This window comes from Ictidomys tridecemlineatus, chromosome 6 (genome assembly GCF_052094955.1).
Source record: "Ictidomys tridecemlineatus isolate mIctTri1 chromosome 6, mIctTri1.hap1, whole genome shotgun sequence".
Lineage (NCBI taxonomy): Eukaryota > Metazoa > Chordata > Mammalia > Rodentia > Sciuridae > Ictidomys > Ictidomys tridecemlineatus.
In genome coordinates this window covers 141,828,800-141,850,333 of record NC_135482.1, presented here as the reverse complement: position 1 = coordinate 141,850,333, position 21,534 = coordinate 141,828,800, and positions in this window count along the sequence as shown.

Sequence of the window (21,534 nt, the reverse complement as noted above, 5' to 3'; positions counted from 1 at the left end):
GTATATATATATATATATATATATCCCCCCCATTTTCTTTATCCATTTATCTACTGAAGAACATCTAGTTTGGTTTTACAGTTTAGCTATTGTGAATTGTGCTGCTATAAACATAGATGTGGCTGTGTCCCTGGAGTATGCTGTTTTTAAGTCCTTTTGATAGAGACTGAGTAGTGGGATAGCTGGGTCAAATGGTAGTTTCATTCCCAGCTTTCCAAGGAATCTCCATACTGCTTTCCATATTGGTTGCATCAATTTGCAGTCCCACCAGCAATGTATGAGTGTGCCTTTTTCCTCACATTCTTGCCAAAACTTACTGTTGTTTGTGTTTTTAATAGCTGCCAATCTGAATATAGTGAGATTTTGATTGGAATTGCATTAAATTTGTATAATGCTTTGGTAGTATGGTCATTTTGACAATATTAATTCTGGATATCCAAGAACAAGGGAAATCTTTCCAACTACTAAGGTCTTCTTTAATTATTTTCTTTAGGATTCTGTAGTTTTCATTGTAGAGGTCTTTCACCTCTTTTATTAAGTTGATTCCCCAAGATTTTTATTTTTATTTTTTTGAGGCTACTGTAAACAGGGTAGTTTTCCACATTTCACTTTCAGAGGATTTGTCACTGATACACAGAAATGCCTTTGATTTATGGGTGTTGATTTTGTATCCTGCTACTTTGATGAATTCATTTACTAATTATAGAATTTTTCTGGTGGAATTTTTTGGGTCTTCTAGCTATAGAATCATATAGTTGGCAAATAGTGCTAATTTGAGTTATTTTTCTGTCAGTATCTCTTTAATTTTTTTCATGTGTAATTGCTCTAGTCAGTGTTTCAAGAACTATGTTAAACAAAGGTGGTGAAAGAGGGCATCCATGTTTTTTCCAGTTTTTAAGAGAATGCTTTGCTTTTAATTTATCTCCATTTAGAATGATGTTGGCATGGGGCTTAGCATAGATAGGTTTTATGATATTGAGGTATGTTCCTGTTACTCCTAGTTTTTCTAGTGTTTTGAACATGAATGGGTGCTGTATTTTGTTGAATGCTTTTTCTGTACCAATTGAGATGATCATATTTTTATCTTTAAGTCTATTGATGTGATAAATTATGTTTATTGATTTTCATATGTTGAACCAATGTTACATCCCTGGGATGAACCCCACTTGATTGTGGTGCACTATCTGTTTGATGTGTTTTTGTGTTTGATTTGCCAGAATTTTATTGAAAATTTTTGCATCTATGTTCATTACCGATACTGCTCTGAAGTTTTCTTTCTTTGATGTGTCTTTGCCTGGTTTTGGAGTCAGGGTGATATTGGCCTCATAGAATAAGTTTGGAAGTGCTCCCTCTTTTTCTATTTCACAAAATAATTTGTAGAGTATATGTATTGATTCTTCTTTATACGTTTTGTAGAACTCAGCTGTGTATCCACCATTTCCTAGGATTTTCTTGGCTGGTAGGCTTCTGATGTCTTCTATTTCCTTACTTAAAATTGATCTGTTTAAATTGTTTATATCAACCTGATTCAATTTTGGCAACTCATATGACTAAAAATGTACTCTAATAGAGAATAAGTTTTCAAAATAAAATTTCTAATTATCTTCTGTATTTCTGTAGTGTATGCTGTGATATTTCCTTTTTCATTATGTATGTTAGTGATTTCAGTTTTCTCTTTTCTTTGTTAGCATGGCTAAGTGTTTTTCAATTTTATTGATTTTTTTGAAAAAACAAATTTTTGTTTTGTCAATGTTTTTCAATTGTTTCTTTTGTTTTATTTTCATTAATTTCAGTTCTGATTTTAATTATATTGTCTTCTTCTGTTATTGCTGTTGATTAGTTCTTATTTTTCTAGGGCTTTGAGATGAAGTGTTAGGTCATTTATTTGTGGACTTTTTTTTCTTTTAAGGAATGAAATTGATGCAATATACTTTCCTTGATGACTTTTGCAACCCATTTGTTCATTCAGTAGCATATTATTTAGTCTCCAGCTGTTGGAATAGTTTTTATTTTTTATTTTATCATTGATTTCTAATTTCTTTCCATTGTGATTGATAAAATACAGCATAGTTTATCTACTTTTTTTTGTATTCTTAAAGAGTTGTAGAGTTGTTTTGTGGCCTAATATATGGTCTATTTTAGAGAAGAATCCATGTGCTGCTGAGAAGAAAGTGTATTTGCTCATTGAAGGATGAGGTATTCTATACATGTCAGTTAAGTCTAAATTGTTGATTGTTTTATTGAGTTCTATAGTTTGTTATTGTTGTTCTTGTTGTTGTTGTCATTCAGGCTTTTATTTGGAAGATCTATCTAGTGGGAAAAAAGGTGTATTAAAGTCACCCAGAATTATTGTGTTGTGGTCAATTTGACTTTTGAACTTATGAAGAGTTTGATAAACATAGATGCTCCATTGTTTGGGGCATATACATTTATAATTGTTATGTCATGTTGGTGTATGGTTCCCTTGAGCAGTATGAAATGTCCTTCTTTGTCCTTTTGATTAACTTTAGCTTAAAGTCTACTTTATTTGAAACAAGGATGGAAACTTCTGCTTGCTTCCTGAGTCCTGGTGAGTGGTATGATTTTTCCCAACCTTTCACCTTCACTCTGTGGTTGTCTTTTCCTATGAGATAAATCTCTTGGAGGCAACATATTGTTGGGTCATTTTTTAAAAATACAATCTGCCAGTCTATATCTATTGATTGGTGAGTTTAGGCCATTTACATTCAGGGTTATTTTTGAGACATGATTTGTATTCCCAGTAATTTTTGTTTATTTTTTGGTATTTAACTTGACTTGGTTTCCCCTTTGATTAGTTTTTTCCTTCAGTGTAATATCTCCTTTTGCTGATTTTCATTGTTGTTTCAATTATTTTTCATGTAATGTTTTGCCTTCTGTAGTGAAGTCTTTTGAGTTGTAAATTCTTTTAACCTGTTTATCATGGAAGGTTTTTATTTTATCATGAAATTACTAAGGTTTAATTTTGCTGGATATAAGATTCTTGGTTGGCATCCACTTTCATTTAGAGCTTTATATATGTTATTCCAGGATCTTGTAGCTTTCAGGGCCCTGGGTTGAAAAATCTGCACATAATCTAATTTGTTATTCCCTATATGTAATCTAATTCCTTTCTCTCATGGCTTTTAATATTCTCTTTTTTATTCTGCATATTAGGCATTTTCATTATAATGTTCCTTGGTGTGGCTCTATAGTGATTTTGTATATTTGGTGTTCTGTAAGTCTCTTGAATTTGGTTTTCCAACTTATTCAAGTTTAAAAAATTATCATATATTATTTTATTGAATAGATTGTTCATTCCTTTGGTTTGGAACTATGCCTTCCTCTCTCCAATAACTCTTAAGTTTGGTCTTTTTATGCTATCTCATATTTCTTGATTGTTCTGCTCGTGGTTTTACCATTTTCATTGTGTGGTCTACATTCTTTTCAATATATATATATGTCTTCATTGTCTGAAGTCCTGTCTTCCAAGTGGTCTAATATGTTAGTGATGCTTTCAATTGAACTTTTAATTTGATTTATTGTTTTTTTTTTAATTTCAAGGATTTCTGTCTGGTTTTTCTTTAGAACTTCTATAAACCTACTGAAGTAATCTTTTGTTTCCTGTATTTGCTTATGTAGCACTTTGTCAAAATGATCATTTGCTACCTGTATTTGTTTTCTTATATTATTCTTTAACTTACAGAACATTTTAATTATGTACAGCCTGAACTCTTTCTCTGTAATTTCATCTACTGTGCTGGTCAGTGTTTCTAATAATGTGGTATCTTGATTTGTTTGGGACACTTTCTTCCCTTGTTTTTTCATGTTGCTCACGTGTCTTCCTTTCTAGCTCTGTGGATCTGAGGAGTTACCATTTTTACCCTATAGGCTTATAGTTCCCCTGTAAGGTTCCACTTCACCTTTGAGGGGAAGGACAAAGTTAACAGGTCCAAATATAAACAAAATATCACCTAAAAACAAATAGTTGTTTTTAAGACATTTTTAGTTTGGTCACAATGTACAAAAATGGTGAATGCAATTGTTATCTACAATATCATCATTAGGTTTGTAAAAGGGTTTACAGTTTTTGATGGTAGACAAATAACCAGGTGAGAGGTGTAGAAAGATATGCTAAAGAGTTATGGAATGACGTTATATACTTATTATATCTTAGGAAGTGTGAAAGAGAAATCTAAAGAAGATGATTATTAGCAGGAGAGTAGAGAGTTAGTAATTTGGGGTAGACAAGTAAGAGGGAAGAAAGATCAAAGACAACAGAGTATATAAGACAAACACACACACACACACATACACGCACACACACACACACACACACATATAAATGTTAAAATAGTAAAAATTGGAGGGAGAAAAGGGAAAAAAAGAAAAAAAGAACAATATACAACACAACAGTAATATACTATTCAGTAGTCTCAGTCCTCAATATCCTAATTCATGCAAAGTACTTGAAAGTACTTGATTTCTCATATGTTGGGGATGTGAGGGTGGGAGAATAAAGAGAAGAAAGAAAAAAATCAGATAAATAAGGATTGTTTTGGTTGGAGGTCAATATCTTTCCTGCTTCCCTTCTCATCCAGTAGATGGAGTTGTTTGGTTTTAGTTGGTATCTCTGCCCTCAGGATGGTGGGAGTTAACAGGGTATGAGGGTTGGTCTTGGGTGCAGGGCACCTAGAAGTAAGACATGGTACCCACTGGTTCTGTTGAAAGACTGCACCTCAGGGATCTCCTTTTGGGTCTGCTTCTGTGATGTGGGTGCCGGGTTGTATCTCCTCATCTCATCTGTAGACCTCACAGGTCCTACTCTCTAAATTAATCTCTAAAGTGTCTCTCCCTCATCCTTTCCCTTTCTACTTCCTAATGAGAAACCTTTGTGTGTGTGTGTGTGTGGGGGGGTCTTGCGTGTTGCACTCTGGTAGCTGCACAGCTGTTGTGGAGAACTGTTTTGATTTGGGCAGTCACTCTGCTAAGTTAGAGGCTGCTGGGGATTGGGGACAATTGGAAAACTATGGGTACCTGGCTATCTGGTGTTCCAAATTAGTAAATCCCCAACTAAAGATGGTGATGGAGGTGACCCAAGATGGAGGTAGCTGCTTTCAGCATGGGGTGTTGGGTTGGGTGGGGTGAGCCGGGAGATGGCATTGTGCAATGCATTCAGAGATGAACTCTGTGGCGTGCAGTGTTGTGGCTGTCAGCTTCATTCAGAGCCTATGATGTCCCCAGGTACAGGCAGGCTACCACGAGTAGGGGACTCTGGCAGTAGCTACTTAGTCCCAAGATAGAAGCTACTGGGAAGCCCCATGGTAGTAGATAGGGGTTCCTACATGAGTGGTGGCTGAAGGTCCTGTGCATGGGTAGCAACTAAGTATCCTTCATGGGAGCAGCATCTTGGAATTCTGCACTGCTGCTGATACCAGTGGTCCTGCTAAGGCACTTGCAAGACCTGCATGGGCTACTAGGCAGGAGTTGGGAGTCCTTTTCTAATGCTGAGGCCCGGGGCCCTGCATGGCACTGCAGCTGTGATTCCTGTGTGGTATCAGCTGTGGAGGGGTCCTCTATCATTCTCAGCAAAGCAGCATTCCCATTAGTCATGGAGATCTGGGTCACAGAGCAATACAGAATGCTGCCTCCCTTTGGCCCACTATCTTGGATCCCCCTTCTGCCAAAGTTTCTTATTCAGTAATAAGAGAAAAATATTTGAAAGTATGTAAGATGACTCTAGATTCTTAAACAGTATTCTGTGATTGGGATTGAAGCCATATATATACATGAAACAAATCAGGTATCTTCCTTCTATGCCTTCTGAAGCCATGAGAGCAGAGTCTCAGCAGTATACAATGGGCTTTCATGTGTTACTGATGTGTTTAGGCCCTAGAGTATCTGAGGTTCCAAGCTTTGTATGTGTAAATTCAAGGACTTGTTCTCATTCCATTTACTAAAATGTGTTTAATATATAACCATGTTCTGTTATGTAATGTTGTGAAAATATTTGGAAGAAAATTTATTGTACTTACTGGAACATATTTCTTAGGTACACTTATAAGGAATCCTAGATTTATCTACATCAATATAACATATATAATTAAGTTTTGATTTCAGAAAAAGATTAAAGGGGTGTGTGTGTGTGTGTGTGTATAACTGTCACATCATTCTTTTAGGACATAGAAAGCCAACCAATTCTTTTGTCCTTACTAGACATCCTGTAGTTTATCTGGCAATCCTGATCCTTACAGATTTTTTTCTTATGCCACTGTTACACTCATAGTTGTTTTATTTTCATCAGTAATACTGACTTAAATTTATAAAACTTTTCTGGAACACATGGGAAAAAACGTGTGAGCAAAATAATTTTCAAATTCTGAATGCTGAGTAATATCCCTTAATTACTGGAAAATTATCACTCTCTTGTTTTTTCAAGTATTTAAGAAAATTACTCTGTTTGAGGTTATGTTTGTTCAGAGCAATAACTTAAATATCTTGTGCTTGGACATTCTCCTCTCAGTACCCTTTTTCAGCCCCTGCTGTTGATAACTTTCATGATCTACATGAAGTGAGCCTATAATGATTAGCAGTCCACTTTATTCTGGGAAATAGAGATCTTATTTCATTTTATCTCCTTTGCCCAGCATGGCAGAAATCTTTCCCTCATTCCTCAATAGTGTGTTTTTACTGTGTCCCCTAAACAACAAAAACAGATCATGAAGCACTTGCAGTGAGTGCTAAGATCTGGATGCTTTCTTGAAACAGCATTACCTGTGGGACATAACAGGGATGTCTCCTTTCAGCTGTGTCCCTCTCGCTTTATTTAGTTCATTTTCAATTAACTCAATAAAAATGGAAGAGCTTACATCTTATTTCAGTAATCAGGAATTTGTGCTTTTGTGAAAATCTTTCTGAGTTCTAAAAGAAATAATTTAGGCACAATAATGCTTTAGTTTATATTTTTCAACAAATATATAGGAATATATAGGAAGACAAGTGGTTGAGAAGAAACTGCATAGAATTATTGAAATAAATAATGGCAATTATTTAGTTTCATTTTTATATTAAAATGCCCCCATTTTTTGAGAACAAAGTTGAAGACTATATCAAAGGTGAATTGTTTAGACATTTAGAATTTGAAAATAAAAAATTACAAATGATGCTTTTTTTCCCATTTCTTTTCTTATAAACTCTGAAAAAAATTGTTTTATTCTTACTATCTTGCCTAGGAATAATGCCGCTGTATCATAGATGTAAGCTAACCCATTTAAGTTAATTTATTTAAGTTAGATTTCCATTGAAAAGTATTACTATATTTTGATCTATTTTCATGAAGAACTGTGCCATTTAATAATCCTATAGAGGTTTGCTTAGCTATACAAACAGTCTTATGTTAATATGCAGTTTTATGCAGAAATAACCTTCTGCATGAACTTGTTTCATTAGCATTACTTTTGTTAATACTTAGGAAAAGACTTCTATGGTGTGCTAAATATTGTTTAGTGTTTCAAGTACAGGAAAGTCATTTTCCTATGAAGATATTTCTAGAATCCAAAGCTTCTTTTAATAAAAGAATAGTTTAATGGTCCTTATGAAATTCCAAAGCAGAATAGTAAGAGATGAATTTTGACAAAATAGTAGATTTTTAAAACTGCCTTAGGAACAATGATAAATAGTACTCACAAAATATGTCTTTTGATTTTATCTAATAGTAACTAATATATTAATTTCTTTGTGCTTAAAAAATAAATTTTTATCTAAAACAATAAATAAAAATAATTAAATTTGTACATTGTATGTAGCTATTTAGCATCAATCACAGTGAAATGACATTTAAAAAATATTCTAAAGATTTTTTATATTAAACACATGTTAGAATCTTAAGCCAAACAGATGAGTAGTTTCATTTTCTTTTATCTCAGAAGATTTTAAATTTTTTTCTGTTCCTATGACTATTTACAGGAAATTCAATAAGAGTGTCTACTACTGTTAATTTATAAGAAGACAATATATACTATGTAGTTTGAGAGGTAAATTTCTAGAATAGGGATTCCATTTAAAATAACTATTATATCCATGGATCCAAAATTTGACTCCCTTAATTTAAATATTTACGAAGAGAATTATAATAAAGTTAAAGTATTAATGTACTATGAGACTATCTTGAATGTTACTACAAGGTCATTTCTATTCAGAAAATTTAATGGCATAATCTAATGCAAATTTCAGTCTATTGTTCATACACAATTAAACTTTTTAATATTGTAAATTGCAAAGTGTTATTAATTCTCACATTCCTTTGATAAGTTACACTTTCCTATGATTTATTACACAATTTTAGGCTTTGAGTACAAAATAGGACATGCAATAATCATTTTCCTTCCTGAGTGAAAATAATGTGGAATTTAGACAATAGAGAATCCAGGTGCTGTGGCAGAATAGGAAAGCTAAAAGTGAGGAGATTGGGAAATGGGACAATTTTAGTTTCTTGACACTCAATGATCTCACTGAGAAAGGCCCATTGGTGATAAAACAATTTAAAGCTAGACAGGCAAAGGGTCTTCCAGGCAGATGGAAAAAATAGTATTTCCAAATATTCTGATAAGAATAAGTTTATGGGGCTAGGGATGTAGCTCAGTAGGTAGAGTGCTTGCCTCACACACACAAGGTCCTAGGTTCAATCCACAGCACCATTAAAAAAAAAAGTTTCTTAGATTATTGCCATGTTGGCCAATAAAAACTAATTCAAATTACTTTTAATAATTCAGTTATTACTATATCTCTGCCAGAATATTATCAACATTTTTACAATTCAGTCCCCAAATAAAAATATGAAGAGATGCATAGATAAATATTTCTAGTGATATATCCATATCTGATATAAAGTTACTATATTATCTTATTATTAAATAATTCATACAGTTTACAGATGAGACACATGCTTTTATCACTTGAACTTTCTTCCTGGTAGAATCATTTTCTGATTATCTCTGATTAGTCTCAACTATTTATCCAAAGTAGCTTTTTTTTTTAAAATTCTTCATAGAGGATTTATGAGTTTTTTTGAGTTTAACTATTCATCATAAAAGTAAATCAATTGATATTTTATTTGTAAATTATATTTAAATATAAAAATCACTACTTTCATTGTATTTCTAAAATATTTTGAAACACATGAATTTGGTCAATTGAATTTTAGTTGTTTCTTTTTCACATTAAATGACTAAATTTAATTTAATGTTAAAAAGCAAAGTAAATGGGGAAAAGCAAAGTCCTATTGCAATTAACTACCTTTTGCATGGTCAAATTAATTTATGTGCCTTTCCTTTTTTGCACTGGGGATTGAACCCAGGCGTACTTTACCACTGAGCCACGTTTCTAGTCCTTTTTACTTTTTTTTTGAGACAGGGTCTCACTAAGTTGTTCAGGGCCTCACCAAATTGCTGAAGCTTGTGAACTTGTGATCCTCATGCCTCAGCCACCCAAATTGCTGGGATTACAGGTGTGCACCACCTTGCCAGTCAATCTATGTATCTTTTAATCTGGGCCAATTTATTGAAAAGACACATATATTTTTTCTTTATTATAATTGTGACCTGACTGCTTGATCTTTGGATATTCTTCCAAGACTTCTTCAGGAACAATCTGATTCTCTTATGAACTGGAGACAAAGTGTTTCCTTGCACATCAAGTCTGTCAATCTTCTAGCTATCGTCTGTGTCCTAGAATGCCAGGTTCTGTGCTCATCAAACTCAGAATTGACATCATACTTATAATACTGGTATTACTTATGGGAAACTATAGTAAATATATTATCAAATAACTGGGACTTTAATTTTCAGTGAAGGTTATATTGACACAGAGGATTTCTTTAACTTCCTTGGAATTCAAACTGGAGTTAGTTTGGGAATTTCTTATTTAAATTCTTCAAGTTTTTTTAATCATCTATAAATAATTCTTATAAATATGTAAAATGTTTTTTGATTCTTTATTTTTTGTAAAGATTTTTTTTTGAGCTAGGTGTGGTGGTGCATACCTATAATCCCAGAAACTTTAAAGGCCAAGGTAGGAGAATTGCAAGTTTGAGGCCAGCCTCAACATTTTAGGAAGACCCTCAGCAACTTAGCAAGACTGTCTCAAAATAAAATATAAAAAAGACTGGGGATAAAGTGCTAAAATGTCCTTGGGTTCAATCTTCAACAAACAAACAAAAATATGGATTTTTTTAAACAATTCAATTCATGTGAGACATTAAGTGGTTTTCTTAGAGCTTTGCACATTTCAGTAGAATTGAATAAAAAAATAAGTTTCCAGAGAAATACTAAACATTTCTCTGGAAATTCTGAAATTCACGTTTCTATTTCTCAGAGATGATCCCATTTTGATGTTTTTGTCTCTTGACTTTCTGGAGTGCTAGAGGAATTGAACTTCTATTTATAATCAGATAAAGATTCAAAGTGGACAGGTAGGCTGAAATTAGAGTTGGGAAAACTAGGTGTTAGCTTCAGGGGGCACTAAGAGACATGAAGTGGAATTTTCACTGGTGTGATTCAAATAACCACTTAATGTTAGCTATACTCTTTTTCACATAAAAGTTTTAGCATTTTTTGTTCATTAAAGAATCAATGAAGTTTGCCTCTAAAAGCTATTTCTGACAAGAATATGTTATATCTCCACTAGTACATATTGGAGTTTCTGCATTTCTGCTGTTGGTATCACACATATACAGATTTAAGTTTCTAAAGATCAGAAACTTCTATGACTATTTTTGAATTATATACTGGCCAGTACATTTTAACTATATTTAAGACAAACATAATTACATAAAGTATAGGAAAGAATCTTATAATTCCTATTGGCTACTTGACACAGAGTTGTTCTGAATATATTCTGGTCTTTTGGAATAATACCATTCTTTTCAAGAGAGCAAGGAGCTCAGGCATAATCTTATCAACCTGCAGTGCTAATGTATTAGTTAGCTTCATGTTACTATGAGGAAATAACAGAGGCACTAACTTATAAGACATTTATTTGGCTCACCGTTTTAGAGATTCAAAGTTATGGCAACTGGAATGATTAGTTCTAGTGAGGGTGGTGGTTGGTGAAACATCACAGTACAAGTGCATGGAGGAACAGAAAGATCATATTGTGATTTAGGAGAAAAAGACACACACACTAGGGTCCCAATTCCCAACTGAGAACATATTGCCAATATCCCAAGGATCTCCTATAAGTTCTTATCTCCTAAATGTTCTATAACCTCTGATTAGCATTAACCTAGCAAAAAAGTCTTTGATACATGGGCTCTAAGGGATGTGCAGCATCTAAACTATAAAAGCCAGTAAATGCAGTTCCCTGTAGTTATTATGGCTGCTGAGAAATATTGCTGTCAATATGAATCTTCTAAATTGTATTTTCAGGATTCACAGGTGATGATCTTTTATTCCCATTCACTGCATCTAGATCATATCCTTTGAATTTTCACCCTATTCGTACTTCTCTTCTTCCAACTGAATGGAAAGTCCATTGTTTTAAATTAATGTCTTCCTCCCTGGAACTAAATTATTGTGGGTCTGGCTAGTCTTCATTGATGTAGTCACCATTTGGATGAGCTTCACATGTAGTGTGGAAAGGCCATACCTCAGTCATCTGAGATGCTGCTTTTCCCATTGGTCCACACCCATCATCACACAAATCTCCATCCTACCTGTTCCAGCTTCACTGTGGCTCCCACAGCCACTGCCATAGCTACAGTCAATGTGCTGGCCTGATTAACTTTGGGGAAGAAACCACCATATCTCAAAAATTTCAAGACAATTTCCTTCTGGAGTACACAAATATTAAAAGAGGCACAGACACTTATAGATCAATTTTGTCTTAACTAGTTTTCTAGAAAGAATTTCATTTTTTTCTTAAATCAATGTGTTGGCATTTATGATTCAATGAGCATGAATATATTGAAAGAAATAGTTCTAGTTGGATTGGAAGCTAGAAAATTTAGGCAATTAAAAAGACTTTTGAATCCCCCAAGTTTTACATTAAAACCAGTAGTTTTACATATAAAAAAACTATTAGTAAGAAATATCCTTGGTGTCATACACTCCTCCTAAACCATGAAGAAGAAATTAACTTAGGTACTACTCTATAGTAAACACCTTTTCTTTAATGGTTTATCTTAAACAGATTTGTGTACAAGTGTAGCAAAACCCTAGAAACTCTAGTATAGTTTGCTAATCATACATTGTTGCTATTGTTGTCTTTAATTTTTCTCTTGTGATTTAGCTTACACTTAAGGCAATATTACATTTCTGGTATATTTCAAAACTTGAATTCAACACTCTTATATTTTTCTTTTAATTAGGTAAACTTGAATTCATGGAGAATATTTTCTCACAGTGCTTGTATCCAGTATTACAATGATTATTAAATAATGACATATTTCTTGAAAAAATTGTCATCTATTACCCATTAACCTTTCATGCCTTAGCTTTTTAGTCTTCCTGTAATGTTTTAAAACTTGAATTCAATTACATGCGTGTGTGTGTGTGTGTGTGTGTGTGTGTGTGTTTGGTGTTAGAGGTGGTGCTGGGCAGTCTATTAGGTACTTTTTAGTTGTAAAATATCATAGAATCAGTTGCAAAGATTCTATAATAATAATTCAGTAATAATCTGCCAGAGCAATATATTTGCACAAAAACGTACCTCTTCTCATATAATGATCTAGAACACAGACTTGCAAGGTTTTCATCTAAATGCCATATGTTCTGTCATTGATACTCAACTCTGATATTGTAGCATGGAAATAACAGTAGACAATAATTGCATGAATGGGCATGGCTGTGTCCCAATTTCACTTTATTTATAACACTGAGTGGTGAGCAGGATTATGCTTGCGGGGGCAGTAGTATGGCAACTCAAAGTAAAGGGAGCCAGGGCCATAGAGTGCCTTTATCATATTCAGCATAAGACCATATGTTTTCTAAGGAAACTACCAATCCCAGAAAATCACCCAATATTTACCTATTTAAGGAAAGGAGGAGTGGATTCTAGGGCATGAGCTCATGAGGAAGAGACTGCAGTTTTCTCCACTCATTAAGCCTTTGCTTGTATTTATCCAGTGATTCTATAGAATGAGAGTTTTGCTGGGCTCTCATGAGCATGAGGGAGGATCAAGGATTTTGGAACTCAAAAGAAGAAATGGAGAATGGATAGTGGGATGCTGTTTTCAGGTACAGCCTCTTTTCACATTTCCCCTAACTTGAACACACTCATTCTTTACCTAAAGAAGAAAGTCCATTATATCCTTGAGTTACTGCATCTAGTTGGAAGTTTGGGATATCTGTAGGCACCAAGCCCTTTCCCTTTGTACATGAATGTGGTTCCTTGAAAGCTAGTTGCTACAGTTAATATTCAACATGGGGGAGGAACAGGACAACGAAAATAAATGTTATCATACATAAAGTAAAAAAAAAAAAGAAGAAACATAAGCAATCAAGCACTTCCAAAAGTTATAAAAAATTGCTTGTCAGGGATTTGGAAAACTACCTTGAATAACATAAAAACACTCTTAAAATTTATGTGGGTCTAGGACGGGAGTATAAAAGATCAAATTACATATAATTATTTTAAGATTTTCTATATAGAGTTACTTATAAATTATATGCTGATGTTTCTCACCTTATGATGAGGTTACGCTTCAATAAGTCAATTCTTCATTGTGAACATCTTTAGTGAAAAAAATGCATTTAATACACCTAACCTACTGAATATTGGGTCAGGTTAACCAGCTTTACATATAATCAGAACACATTCAGTAGCCTATGGCTAAGTACAAGCACCTAGTACAATGCCTGTTTAATAAAATATATACTTTTTGCATTTAATAATAAAATATTGACTACCTCATGTATTTTGTTGAATCCCTATATCCCCAAAATGCTGGCAACACAGCACACTGCAGAGTACCATTGTTTCCCTCCCAATTGAGTAACTAATTGGGAACTGTAGCTTACTGTAGTTGCCTAGCATCAAAAGAACATGGAGTCACATATTGTTGGCATAGGAAAAGATCAAAACTCAGGATTTTGAAGTACAGAAAATTTTGAATTTGGCTTATCAGTTTCACACATCGTAAAGTCAAAAATCATAAATCAAACTACCCTAAGAATCATCAATACAAAATTAATTGTTAAATGTGTTCTGTGACTCTAACCTGAAAAAGATACCTACCTTCCTTACAATTAAAAAAAAATGGGGAGGGGGATGTACTGCGGATTGTACTCAGGAGCACTCAGCCACAGAGCCACATCCCCAGCCCTATTTTTGTGTTTTATTTAAAGTTGGAGTCTCACTGAGTTGCTTAATGCCTTGCTTTTGCTGAGGCTGGATTTGAACTCAAGATCCTCCTGCTTCAGCCTCCTGAGCCACTGGGATTATAGGCATGTGGCACTACTGTGCCTGGCCCTTACAATAAAAATTTAAAATATGCAAATGTGTAGCTTTTGTGAAGTTGAATGTCAGTTAATTATTCAAAGTAGAAATAAAAATTAAAACTATTTTGCATATGTTTGGGTCCTTTGCTAATGGATCATTGGTGTTTGGATAAGCAACCAAATATAAATTGTACTCTGTTCAGGATTTGCTTCATCAGACAATTATTCTTGACACTTTGTTGTTTTTTGATAAAATAAATTTGGCAAAAATATATGCTGAGTCCATAGCAATTTGAATTGCTAATAAAATTTGTAGTCTATTGATTATATTCAGAAAGAACAATGAATTCACCATAAGAAGTTACATTATGTCTCACCATTGCAGAATGTTTTACAAAGAAATATTAGGAATCTATCATATAAATTATGATTTATATAATGATTTTTGTTATAGTGCTTACATGAATATTCAGAATCATGTTGTATTCCTTATTTTTCTTTCACCAAATTTACTCTTTTGGGTGGGGTCAGGAGACCTTAGCTAGTGGTAGAGCATTGCCTAAGGTGTAAGTACCCGGTTCCACCTCAGCACCACAAAACACAGCAAAACAAGTCACCGCAACTCGTCAATCAACACTAAATCTTGAATGATTAACTTCTAGTTATAGAGTTACAATCTGAAGTGTATTTGTATGTGAATTCTTCCAGTTGCACATTTTTTATTTTCCTGTTCTATATTTTATTGTCCTGTCACTTTTTTTCCAGTCACTTTTTTTGTTGAGTGTTTCACATGGACCTTCCTTTGATTTATATAAACTATTTTTTTCTGAATTATCATATAATGTTTAAAGGTATAATAGCCAAGCACAGATATGTCTTATAAACTTTTTCTGGTAATATTTATAATAACAAACAGGTTATAGTAAAGAAGATTAATTTCAAAATTGATTTTCGTATTTGTCATTAGCTAAAATTTTTTCTTCATATAAACAGATTTTATATTGTTTACCTTTTCACATGCATCTATGTAAATTCTGAGGTAGTCCATGTTGAACATAATCATTTTACTAGCATTTAGTCAACATTCTTGGTATTTATTTTAATATGACTTTAATGTCAAAAGTAAAATCTCAGCAAGATATTCTATTTGTCATGAATCCAAAAAACAGAGAATTTGTTCTTTCATTTATTTAATGACAATGCTACCAACACTTTTAAGATCATGGCTCATCATAATAGCCAAATAAAGCTATGAACTTTACGTTACTATTGTCCATCAAGTAGCCAATTAAAAATACATAGTGTCACACTTTATAGCTATTGTGTCTAGACTTATGATTCATATTTACCTATATTTAAATTAAATAAATATGAATATATTGGAAATCTATCATAGCTACCATGTGAAACTGTTGTGAATACTGTGTTAATTTTTAAAAACTTTCAGAATCATGAAGTAGAAATAAAGGAGCAAGAAATTGAAAACCATGTATTATACAGAAATAATACATATTATGAAGAATTCTATTGAATAATTTCAATTGGAAAGAATATGACAATAAAAGTAATTTGCTTTCTCTTTTACTGGTATAGTTTCGCTGCTTACTACATTTTTGCCCTAAGAACCAATGTCCCCAGTTAAAGTATCACTCACAAAACTTCAAAATATTCAGATGTAGTTATGGTTTTCTTAGTATAGAACCAAGAGTTGGGTTGGTATCCATGTATTCTTTAGTACTCTGAGTTTGTGTGTGTGAGCATGCATGATGGGGTGAGGGAAGAGAGAGAGAAAGAGAGAAATGAGGGATTATTCACTGGTGACTGAGTTTGAGAGTAGAGTTGACTATAGTAGAGTTATTTTTTAGTGTCCCATTGGACTTCTACATTGGTGTTTTGTAACTCCTCTTTGTAACATTTGTGGTCCCTGTATTTTTGTCTCCAGTTGGGTCATCTTTATTTTTTATCATTTATTACCATTTTTTAAATGTTAAGAAACATGCTTTTCCTGGGGCTTCACAATGTTCATAGCCCATTCCTACACCTGTAGATTGGCAGGGGCAGGAGGTTCTGAGGCTTACATTAAGAAATAAAGTAAACACAGGCTTCTGTTGTCCATGCTTATTATCCTTTTGTCAATGCAACTCCCACCCACTCCCCCCCCCAAAAAAAAAATCTCAAGCTCCCAATTTTTTTTTCCTTTCAATCCGGTGAACGTAGCTATACCCAAAGATGCTTCCTGAGTGTAACTTCTTCCTGTACCATTTGCAGTTGTACATGGGGTAATTTTAGTCTGTGGTATCTGCTGCCAATTTTAAAGTAATGCTAAACTATTATTAGTTGAAGTTATGGAATATGCTGTCCTAATTAAAAAAGAACCCAATCTCTAATAGTATTATGAAAAGTAGAATTCTATTTTTCCTACAAATGGCAGTGCAAGATAAGCAGTCCAGAGCTGTTCAGGTGGGCATACTTTCTCTTCAATATGAGGACAAGTGCATGGAGTACTGTAGACAGGGGATATATTAAGGGCGTCTGGGTGGCAACCATTCCCATGCTAGGCATGTGAGTAGCAAACCACTTATCCCGTAGGCACAGCCGTGGGTATGAGGCCGCGTGTTGCAGTCCCTGTGCTTATTCCATGGCCTGCTCCTCCATGGGTCGCTGCAAGGACAGTTGGCCAGAAATTGCATTGGTGATATATACATGGTAACTTCTCAATAAAATCAGACCTGCTTTCTGCTTGGTCTCCAGAGGTCTTGATTAACAACTCCTTACCACACTCTCCTCTATCCTGTTTTGTAGACCTCCGAACTAGGCGAGAGCAGGCGCACACACTTCAGTATATGATGCCTGAGATTGTTTTGCCTGTTATTATTTCTCTGACAGCACAAATGAAAAAAGAAGGAATTCCAAGGGGGCATTAAGATCTAATAAATTTTTATATACATTATTAGTTGCATTTGTTTTATCTTGTTCATTTGTTTTTGCTTATTATTGCTTGGTAACTTAAATTCCAAAAAAATGGCAACTGTTTTCATTTTATAATGAAATAATGAACAGTAGGGAGAGACTTTTTTGCTTTTTGGAAAAAAAAAACAACAAAACAAAACATTCAGTTGGCCAATTTTTTTCTACTTCCTTCAGTTAGGAACCTAACACTCTTCCAGCTAGAACTCAGAAACATAATTTACATTTTACCAATTTGATACAGTTGTTTAAGAAAAGGAGTTGAAGGATTTCCCCTGTGAGTGCAATGGAGTTGTACTTCTCCCCAGGGAAGGGAACCAGAGCTTGCTGCAGAGCCAACATGGGCACAGAGTCAGGGCTCAACTCCTCTGGCTCCAGTCTTGCTAACTGAAGGTTTTCACGTGTGAACAATAGAATTATTTCTGTAAATTGTTGGGGAACTATTACTAAAAATAAAATGTTCTTCTAACCCAAAAGCCTATCTGTAAAGGTAGTAAAATATGATATACTTCACAGGCAATCTGCTTTAAAGATGACAAAAACAGACCAAAATCTTACCCAAGAACCAAGCAGATTGATCCTATTACATAAACATTTCCAAGATAAACTATAACTAGTCTTCAAGTAAGAGGCCTTAACAGTGCCATTTGTCCCAAACAGCTCATCCCATATTTACGTGGTAATTGGCACAAATCTTTATCAGCTAATTGGCTTTATCCAGAGGATAAACAAATTGGTCATATCTTGATGGCAGGAGGTAGGCTTGCAAGTTACAGCAAGCTTCCCATTGAAGTTAGGTTTCTACTCTGCCACAAAGACTGGGAAATAGGGTGCTATCTTCCTTGATGTTTACAGTTCAAAGAGATGGTTTCTAAGTCTCTGGATCCACATAGATTTCAAATGGAATCATATAAATTTCAAAGACAGAAGAAAATATTTAAACAATTGAAAGTATTCTATAGTAAATGCTGTAAGAAAAATGAAGGGGAAAAAGTTTCTACCTTTATTTTCTGACTTTCAAGGTTTTAATTTTCACTCATTTATTTTTAAATTAACATAAAAATTAGTGTGTACAACTCTCATGTTACTTTTCTTTCTTTTTTTCCAAAGCCCTCAGAGTGCCTTTATTTTTTTTATTGGTTGTTCAAAACATTACAAAGCTCTTGACATATCATATTTCATACATTTGATTCAAGTGGGTTATGAACTCCCATTTTTACCCTGTATACAGACTGCAGAATCACATCGGTTACACATCCACGTTTTTACATATTGCCATACTAGTGACTGTTGTATTCTGCTATCTTTCCTATCCTCTACTATCCCCTCTCCCCTCCCCTCCCAAATATCAATTAGGAAATAAAAGTTCATGAGATCAATTGTACAACAAGGTGACTATAGTTAATATACCTATTTTGAGCAGGAAGAAGTGAACCCCTTACCTAATTTTTAATTTATCTTTAAAAAAATCAGTAGTCTGTGGTTATAAATCTCTGTCCTCCTGGCATTTCTGCAAATTGCCTAGTATGTAATAAAATAATTTTTTGAATTAAACTTGCAAAAGTGGATGTTCTTACTTGCGAATAATTAGTGTAACTAATAATCATATATCTTGTTATTTAATCTTCATAGCAACTCAAAGTAATATCAATCTACTTCTAGAGATGAAGATAATTAAGGTCAAGGAAATTTAGATTAGTTTACCCAGTAAATAACAACCCAATAAGTATTTGAACTTGACATTGCATTATATGTGTTGTTCTTCAACTTATTTGACTGCAGACCACATAGAAAATCAAAATATGCCAGGTCTGTCCTATTGGATCTGTTTCCTCTCTTTAGTTTAAAAATTATTTGTACTTAGATGCAGTGGCACACACTTGTAATCCCAGCTTGGGAGGCTGAGGCAGGAGGATCACTAGTTCAAAGCCAAGCTCAGCAACTTAGAGAAGTCCCAAGGAGTTAGTGAGACATTATCTCAAAATAAAAATATTTTTTTAAAGTGATGGAGATGTGGCTCATTGGTTAAGTGATCTGTGTTCAATCCCTGGTACAAGTAAATAAATAAATAACTTGTAGATAACATAGGAATACAGCTTATATGTATATTTCCCTGGAAAGAAGAATGCACATAGACTCTCTCACACATAAGCACAAACATACTATATCTATATAGTTTTATATATATATATATAATCTCCATATATCTCTATATATACTATATGTACACTGTCATTTGGCCCATGAAACATCTATTTCCGTATTGTATTAAAAATATAGCAATTTTATCAATTTTATTTGAAGTATAATTGTTCCCTGATTATGTTCAGTCTAAGTGAGAATGTAAACAAGGGAACTTTAAATATGGAAGATGAAGGATGCACATTACAAAAATTGTCACAATTGGATTCTTTTTGAATCTTGATTCTTGACAATAATATAGGTAGAAATGTATATCAAAAAACCTGAACAAAGAAAAGCTTAGAGAGAGAAAGGTTTGTCTTTCAAATGAAAAATGTTCAGAGGTAGAAGACTAGGCCTAGAATGGTAGCTCGATAAACTCCAGGAATCAGATCCTCTCTCTGCTTTGTCTGCCTTAGCATATGGCTTCCATAATTAAGGTTGATTTATAATGATGGATGGAGCTTCCTGCATCCCATTTGCCTTCCATGCTAAAGGATGGAAAAAGGGGAGAAAGACAACAAATGACTAGACATGAGACAGCACCCTGTAAGTCATTTTCCTAATTTTCCTTTATAGTATTTATTATACTTTATAGTATTTATTACACTGTTATGTAATTAGCTAAAATACAGTCACATGGTTACAATGAACATAGGAAAAAGTGGGAACTATTTAATTTATTTCAGTTAAAGTCTTTAACAAAAAATAAGATCATGTTACCAAAAATAGGAGAAGAACTTTTGGTAATGAAACTAGAAGGATATAAAAATGCACAGTTGTAATTGGAAATGATCATAGTACTTTGCTTAAGCTGTCAAATATTTCTCATCTTCAACCAGAGATATCTTGGCTCTGTTCTTTTCTCTGCATGGATTTCCATGCTGCATAATGATTGTGTGAGCTGCTAATAGCTTCCTAACAACTTTTTTTCCACCTTAAAGAATACTAATTCTAATTGAAGAGAATGAGGGAGTCTATCCCAAATTTGAAGATGTTAAGTACACTTTCTGTGTAAATGTAAACAGCCTTGCAGTATTTCCAAACACTGGGTGATAGCCAGAAATCAGAACAAAGCAATCCAAACTTGAATCCACAGTTAACATTAGCAACAGATTTCAATTTTGAACATTAAAATTAATATTTAATAAATCTCACTGATCTTTAAGGTACAAGTAAAAGAACTTTGGGGAAGTAGACTACCAGCAACCTCTGAAATAAACACCTTTTCCAATACAATCTTTATAAAAATAACTATTTTATATCATTTTCTTAAAATAGTAATAGCTTTATGGACTATCTAAAGATTTTATATGAAAGTTTAAAAATTATTGTTTAAAAGCTAATACAGAGAAATTAACATTTGATGAGTGGTACAGAAACTTAAATTCTATCAGCAATAACTCAATTCTCAGGCTTCAGTATTGTTTTATCATTTTTTTGTTTTCTTAATGGAGGCAAGGTACTAGACAGAATGCAATAAAAACTGCACTGCCTTGTAGGGATATTTTCAAGCTATAAACTATGTGATTGCCCACTGAAGCCCTTGGCTGCAGGCAATGTCAGGAGAATATTAAAACATCCCTTCCAGGGGAGCTATCTGTGGCCCTTAAAAAAAAAACAAAGTTATGTATGCTTGGAAAATAATGTTTCCAAATTTTACTTGAAATATCTTAATAGTATGCACATCAAAGTTTCCAATTCCTACAAAATAATTAATAATTCAATGCTTCTATGCTGTGAAAGAACATTTTATGTACAGCCATAGTGAACAACTGAAAATTGTCACCACAATAATTTCTGCATTATTCACAGATTGTTTCATCAGCTTTTCCATACCTACTAATGTCACATTTGCATCGATAGCTGAGAATACTGAGCTTGTTATATGTGACTAACATTCTCAGGTTATGATAATGGATAACACATATGAGAAAACACTGGCCTTATTGTC